This window comes from Bombyx mori, chromosome 17 (assembly GCF_030269925.1).
Source record: "Bombyx mori chromosome 17, ASM3026992v2".
Classification (NCBI taxonomy): Eukaryota; Metazoa; Arthropoda; class Insecta; order Lepidoptera; family Bombycidae; genus Bombyx; species Bombyx mori.
The window spans coordinates 3,884,493-3,890,656 of record NC_085123.1 but is presented as its reverse complement, the minus strand read 5'-3'; the positions used below and the strand labels follow the sequence as shown (position 1 = coordinate 3,890,656).

General features: G+C 34.9%; 1 long non-coding RNA gene across 1 annotated transcript; it reads right to left on the bottom strand.

The window, feature by feature from the left end:
• Positions 1–227: 227 nt before the first annotated feature.
• On the bottom strand, positions 228–1,052 carry LOC134200389 (uncharacterized). The gene is made up of 2 exons (XR_009975284.1): positions 950–1,052; positions 228–497 (listed from the first exon to the last, which is right to left on the bottom strand). It is a non-coding gene; the product is annotated as an uncharacterized LOC134200389 (long non-coding RNA).
• Between the last annotated feature and the right edge of the window lie 5,112 nt (positions 1,053–6,164).

Below are 6,164 nucleotides of genomic sequence, written 5' to 3'. Positions count from 1 at the left end.
TGGCCTCTAGGCCTCTCCAGTTTCACCCGGACAGGTGGGCGAACAAAGGCTTAGCCACGAGGGGTAGGATTTCCTAACAGCCATCCGAGCGCCTCCAAAGGAGACCTAACATCTCAAGGGCTGCTGCTTCGCGAATGACATAACTGGTTCTATCCATGGGCTACAGAGGCCACTAAACTATCTGTGGACGATGAGCTCGTTCTGCCATCGGTGCAATGAAAAATGTATTTAAAATAGAAAATTATATTAATTAAATTGGAAATTCACCTTGTGACAAGAGTTAAAAGACTCGGGCGCGGTACCCATTATGTGTAATCACCTGATCCCGAGAGCGCACGTTCTGACACCTCCGCTGGCATTGATAAACGATATAATATGACCACTAATTTATATCGAACAGCTATATGAAACGTATGTTACATAATGAAGAATTGACCGAAGAGGAAGATATGCTCTCTAACTCTTCGTCGTAGACGACGAATTCGACGAGAAATTCTCTGAAAATGTAATTCAAAGATTACGTTACATACAAACATACATACCAAACTAATAAGTTTATTGATATTTTTTTAAAGGGATTTTATGACCTGGTAACTAAGACCTTTAAGTCATGTCTTATTTTAATTTATATTCTTAATTTTATGAAAAAGGATAATAAGGAGTGAAATGAAATGAAGATGATTAATTTGAGGCATTAATCAACTCGGGTGAAATTGAATGATATGAGATGATATGGGATGAAATATAATCTCAGTAAAATGGTGGTCATTTACTGAGATTTTTTTCAGTGTACTTTTTGGAGGAACCCGAGAAGCTACGTCCAGCGGCTTTGTTTAATTTTCCCATATTTGTGCACTTTTACAGATATTAAACAGTCCATAAACCACCGTTATTACACATTTAAACCTGAAGAAACACTAAATAGACAAAATAAAACAAATCACACAACTTCACTCCTCGCGTAAGTCCATTGATGTATTCGTTTATAGTTTATCCGATTCAATTGAAAATTTGTATTTATCGCATGAGATAATGTTTTTGTCATATTAAAGTATTGTCATAGATAAAACAGATGTCGTGACCATAGTTCTGACAAATAGATAGTTTTTTACTTGTGTTAGGACCTCTTGTGAGTCCGCGCGGGTAGGTACAGCCACCCTGCCTATTTCTGCCGTGAAGCAGTAATGCGTTTCGGTTTGAAGGGCGGGGCAGCCGTTGTTACTATACTTGTGACCTTAGAACTTATATCTCAAGGTGGGTGGGGCGCATTTACATTGTCTATGGGCTCCAGTAACCACTTAACACCAGATGGGCTGTGAGCTCGTCCTTCCATCTGAGCAATAAAGAAAAAAAAGATGTTTTCTCTTACGTTTTATGGAGGGTAGAAGTAAGTAAAGTAAAACACTATCTCAGTGTATTAAAAGGTTTCCGCTGAAATTGAGGTGAATGAAATCAAGGTGGCGCCACAGTAGCAAGTGGAAGGATTTTAAAAACAGCGCCATAAACTTCTACACTTCATTTCAATCTAGCACACTTCACTCCGTCTAGCGCTATTTCAGTGAGTCTTCTATACTAATATTATAAAGAGGAAAGATTTGTTTGTTTGTTTGTATTGAACAGGCTCCGAAACTACTGAACCGATTTAAAAAATATTTCACTGTTTGGAAGCTACACTATTCCCGAGTGACATAGGCTATAATCTTTTTTGAAAAAAATTAGGGATCCTTATTAAAACTCCAATAATGTGTACCCAAGGTGTAAAAATATTACTTAAAATATTATTTACATCGCGTGCCCTGCGAAAACTATTGATGATAGAATAAAATAATGTACTACGACTTTGTAGAACGCATTATTATCTACAAAAAGTGTCGCGACAACATAATATGCGTAACTATTATAGTTTTTTTTATTTAAAAAAATAAAACAACCTCAAATATCATTGAAATTTTTGTTAAAGACCCGAGAGGAGCTGGAGCGGGACGCTAGTCCAACAATAACTTGCTGTTTACAGGTGGATCCTTTTTGATCTTGTCCCCAATACAAAACCTCTACCCTCCGTGTTACATTTATTGATAGCTACAATGTAGTGTGACTAGACTAGCGAACAACATAATGTAACATTATTTAGCACGGTGACATCTAAGTAATACACCCACCGCACTGATTGAGCCATTACATCTGCATTTTTCCCGAACCTCACTTTACACACCCCAATGCCAAACGCAAACAAAAACTAACTCTAAAACTTGCCAGCTAAGGCATATTTTTCGATTATTGTCTTTCGAAAAACCGTTTGAGTTGTGGAATACAAATTCAAATTTACCTCTCAAATTTGTTGTACGTACAAAATAGTCTCTATTACATGGCAGTGGAATATAAAACTCGATAACTGAGTTTATAGAGCGATGTTTTTAAAAAAGTCTTTAGGCTATTTTTTAAATATCACATTTTCAAATAATCATTACCTCTAAACCTTTATGTTAGGGTCTATTATTGCACAATCAGAATTATAATAATGGAATAATAAATTTGTCGAAGTTTGTAGTGAGTTGTAACTCACTGGTGTAGACGGTAACTATTATTTGTTGCGGTTTCGCTTACATTGTATTGTATGTTAAATGCTTACGTGTTTTTGTATTCAAGACGGCGTGCCTATTTGCACCCGAATAGGCTGTTTGTTAAGTTACATCATTTTTTATTTTTTTTCATTAAGACTTCAGAAGCTATTACTCGTAGTTACGCGTGTGCGTTGGAAAAAACGAATATTTTGTTTCTCCAGCGATAAGATCGCTAGCTGCGGGTTTTTTTTAAATTTAATACAAGTTAATTGCTTATTTATTATTTTACTGATTTTGTACAATTAAGACTAGGCAGATTAAAATTTATTTCTGTCGTGAAGCAGTCAAGTGTTTCGGTTTCAAGGGCTTGAAAGTTCGGGAAGGGAAGCCGTTGTAAAACTGGGACTTAAAGCTCGTGTCTCAAAATTGGGGACTGCATTTACGTTGTTGATGTCTATGGGCTGCAGGAGGACCGTGAACTCGTTCGGCCGTTTTAGCAATAAAGTAATATGATCTATGGGAAACATGTCGTTCTGTTAAACACGTAGCCAGCACAGTTTTTTTTATTGCGTAGATGGATGGATGAGCTCACAGACCACCTGGTGTTAAGTGGTTACCGGAGCCCATAGACATCTACAACGTAAATGCCACCACCCGCCTTGAGATATAAGTTCTAAGGTCTCAAGAATAGTTTCAACGGCTGCCCCACCCTTCAAACCGAAACGCATTACTGCTTCACGGCAGAAATAGGCGGGGTGGTGGTACCTACCCGTGCGGACTCACAAGAGGTCCTAACACCAGTAAAAAATTATGAATTATCCTTATCCAAAGCATGCTTTAAAAGAGTCCTAGATAATCCTAAAATTTACTATGTGCTTCGTATTGTTAATGTCCACGGACGTCATCCATGACCACTCACTATCTATGAACCGTACGCCTATATAAGCAATAAAAATTACAAACAATAATAATTCTCCATCAACATCTATGAATCCGTACCCCTTCATATGCATTAAAAACTACAAACAATAATAACTCTCCATCAAATACATTCATAAAATGAAAACATCAAATTGTTGATGGATCTTGACTTTCATTAGATTGAAGAATTACAATAACATCTTAGTTACTAGTGATTCAGACGTTTCAACATAAGTATATTGTATTAAAAAAAATGAAAAATGACTTCTGTGCCGACGACTTCATAAAGATTACAATCTTAAGTCGAACATGATAATAAACCTTAAGTATATAGCTTTACGGCTTACTGTCCGATACATATAAAGTGAATAGGTGAACTAGTGCATAGAACTATAAACCTTAGTGCGTTTAAACCAAGATTCATTTTCATATGAGTATCGAAACAATCATGGCCTACTAGAATTAACATGTGGCTAAGGCATAGCAAATCGGATTGACAGCAAAACAACATTATTGTTATAACGCTATACATAAAACTAAACATTACATTTTTGATTAATTTAATTTATTTAAATATTTACGGCTTAAGTTGTCGCGTTGTTGAGAATCTACAATGAAGAGAAAAAAAAGGCGCGTGCACTGCTATATGAAAATATGCGCTACCTTAACTCATACCAATCATTAATAAGTATAATATTATCTACTAGCGACCCGCCCTCGCTTCGCTTCGGAAACATTAAATTTTATTATTGATAGGCGAGTCCCGCCATGTTGCGCGCGGTACGACAATAACTGCGGGTGACGCCGTGGGGCGAAGCTATGCTAAAAAAAAGTTGCCTGAGTTACTCCTTATATCATCAGCTACCTATTAGTGAAAGTCTGGTCAAAATCGGTCCAGCCGTTCCAGAGATTAGCCGGGACAAACAGACAGACAGACAGACAAAAATTGTAAAAAATGTTATTTTGGTGTATGTACCGTATATAAATTCATATGGATGTAGTAAAAAGCGGTTATTTCAATATTACAAACAGACACTCTAATTTTATTGATATGTATAGATAGCAGGGGTAGCCAACTTAATTTGAACCAAGATCTACTGTTTACTGACGAAAGACTACGATCTACCCAGTGGTGGATTTACACTAGGGACGGTCGGGGCAAGTGCCCAGGGCGGCAACATTTTTAGGTCAGCAAAATTTTGATTTAAAATTATTATTTTTTAGTCTTATCAAGATTGCTCAATATAATTAATTAATTATATTAATTATTAATTATCAATTATTTATTGATAATTCAACAAATTCAATTCATCCATTACTTGTGAATTGTAATTTTTGGCACTTTTGGTAAAAAATAATAATCAAAATGATTTTATCAATTTATTTCCTTGGACATTTAAAATAATAATCGAAGTTCCATTTTCTGGAATTAAAGTTTTTTTTTATGTATTTTAATTATGAGTCACCCCTTATAGTGCAAAATTTATAATTGTTAAAAAAACATCATTTATTTATGTTTTTGGAATAATATTATATAACATATGATAAAGTTTTTGCAATAGTTATTTTAACTATAAGTTTAGGTAAAATTCCAGTATTGGGGCGGATTTTTTTCCGGTGCCCACGAGCGGCATTAAGTCTAAATGCGGCCGTGGATCTACCAATGTAATTTCTTAAAATTTAATGAAACAATAAGTAGTAAGAGTATATTTTCTTTTGTTAAAAAGATTAACATAAAGCTGAAATTATATAATAAAAGAGAACTATTGTGTGGAAGAGAGGATAAATAATGTGACGTAATGGTCATTAACAAATGATACAAGATGAAGATGATGCGTGCAGCAATTGATGATTACGTTGCGCAGTCTGTTCTATGTATTTATTTATTTTTGTCTTGCCAATGAACTAATAGCCACGATCGACCGGTCGATCGCGATCTACCGGTTGGCCACTCCTGATCTATAGCTATTATTTATGGATAAACAAATGACAGCTATTTTAAATAATCCTTAGCCCTTATTTGTATGCTTTTTTTACATGAAAGTGATTTTGGGGAAGTTGTAAGTACTAGAGGTCCCGCAGTAGTCGAAATTCGACTATAATTAATTGGCATTGTAAGTTTGTACACTATTATGATTGTATTTTATACTTCTATAATCACAAATTTCGCCAAGACTACTCTATAAAAATATATTAATAAAGACAAACAATATTTAATCTAATCTCAATTTGACCACAGACGTCAACAGAGACTTTTTGGCGGGAACGCGAGGAGTGAGTTGTGTAATTTGTTTTATTTTGTCTATTTCGTGTTTCTTCAGGTTTAAATGTGTAATAACGGTGGTTTATTAACTGTTTAATATCTGTGAAAGTGCAAAAATGTGGGAAAATGAAACAAAGCTACTGGACGTAACTTCTCGGGTTCCTCCAAAAAGTCCACTGAAAAAATCTCAGTAAAAGACCACCATTTTACTGCGATTATATTTCATCCCATATCATCTCATCTCATGTCATTTAATATCGTTTTCATTTCACTTCATGCCATGTTTCATAATAATCAACTTCATTTCATTTCATAATATCATTTTCATTTATAAAAGTTACGTATCATTAAAATTAAAATAAGACTTGACCTAAAGGTCTTAGTTACCAGGTCATAAAATCCCTTAAAAAAAAAAGACG